This window comes from Oryctolagus cuniculus, chromosome 5 (assembly GCF_051225735.1).
Source record: "Oryctolagus cuniculus isolate XC-2025 breed Fujian yellow rabbit chromosome 5, ASM5122573v1, whole genome shotgun sequence".
Taxonomy (NCBI): domain Eukaryota; kingdom Metazoa; phylum Chordata; class Mammalia; order Lagomorpha; family Leporidae; genus Oryctolagus; species Oryctolagus cuniculus.
The window spans coordinates 70,290,087-70,291,730 of NC_142871.1; the positions used below are offsets into that span (position 1 = coordinate 70,290,087).

Here is a 1,644-nt window from a genome sequence, read left to right on the forward strand (position 1 = left end):
TTACTTCATAATGGTTTCTTAGGCATAAAGCTCCCTGAAAATGGCCATTTCTCATCTTTTAGAATATTTTTTAGGAGCTGGCACCATGGTATAGCAGGCTGTCCCCGCCTGAGGCACTGGCATCCCATTTGGGCACCAGTTCGTGTCCCCGCTGCTCTTCTTCTCATCTTGCTCTCTGCTTATGACCTAGGAAATCAGTGGAAGATGGACCAAGTCCTTGGGCCCCTGCACCTTTGTGGGAGACCCAGAAGCAGCTCCTAGTTCATGGTTTTGGATCAGCCCAGCTCTGGCCATTGTGGTCAGAACCACAATGAACCAAAGGATGGAAAACCTTTCTATTTGTCTCTCCTGCTCTCTGTAACTCTGCCCCTCAAATAAATAAATGAAATCTTAAAAAAGATCTACTATTAACAATAATTATACACACTTATGGGCTACAATGTGACATTTCATTTTTTTAGGCAAAAAAACCTTTTATTTACCCCCACACACACTCCAGCTCCTCACTTTCTGTGACATCTTCCAACCCAGAAACAAGACCCAAGAAGTTGGTTTACACCTGAGAACAGGGCAGGAAGTAGGCCAGCGCCCTCACAGCCGGGTTCTGGACCAGTGCGACTCCCGGTGTGAATGGAAGCACACAGCAGTGACGCAGCTGAGAAGGCCACAGAAGAGAAGCAGGAAGGAGCCCAAGATCAGCAGCCTGGAGCCACACAGAGCCAGCTCCTCCGAGGTGAGCAGCTTGGTGAGCACCAGGCCTTCGTGGCTCCAGATCCGGACACACTCCTCACCCATCCTAGGGCTCAGGGTGGCATTGCCTGCTCCCTCCTCGAGGCAGAAGAGGGGTGGCTGGCTGGAGGGCAGGATCCCTGGAACAGCATTAAAATACAGGCAGGCTCCTGGCTTCCTTTCCGAGGTCACCCTGGCTGTGATGAGGATGGGCTCCTCTGCAGAAGACCCTTTCAATCCCAGCTGCCGACCTGGGATGCTGGCTTGGAAGGTCTGGGTCTTGTTCTTGTCTGCACCATCCCGGAAGTTCAGCGTGGTCACTAAGCCTACCACGTGAGCCCCCTGCCGTGTCCCCATGACCGTCCCATTCACAGAGCATAGGGTCAGCTGGCCAAAAGACCTCAAGAATGAGACCTAGTCCTCCGGGGTGTTAGGGCTGCACAGGCCACTCCTGTGGGTGAGGAGGAAGCCACCGAGGCCCAGGCCGGAGAGGCCCAAGAGCAGCAGGATCAGAGTGGCACAGACCAGAGGCGGATGGTGGACGAGACAGAGATGCAGGTTGTGCCCTGCTTGGCAGCTGCCCATAGGGAGCAAAGGCGTCTGGGCCTCCAGGGAGAGTTAGCCAAGGGAAAGGCAGTCAGTTAACCTCTGTGGGCTCGGGCATCTGTGAACACCAAGGAATGAGGATTAAATGTGGCAGAGGCGGCGGTCCCCTTGGCGCTTGGCCGTGCAGAAACCACACAAATGTCCATTTCCCTTCCCTTTTCTCTGTGTCCTATTGATCCCCCAAACCAGATGAGGCAGGAAAACAAAACAACAAAAACAAACATGGGGGGGAACTGAGGCAAATGGCAAAATGCCATTTCTTGTCTGTTTTTGGCTCTATATACATTTTCCACATTCATAATTTCAAGA

The 1,644-nt window shown here is 52.6% G+C and overlaps 1 pseudogene; it reads right to left on the reverse strand.

The window, feature by feature from the left end:
- Positions 1-452: 452 nt before the first annotated feature.
- On the reverse strand, positions 453-1,414 carry LOC100351417 (insulin-like growth factor-binding protein 3 receptor pseudogene; annotated as a pseudogene).
- Between the last annotated feature and the right edge of the window lie 230 nt (positions 1,415-1,644).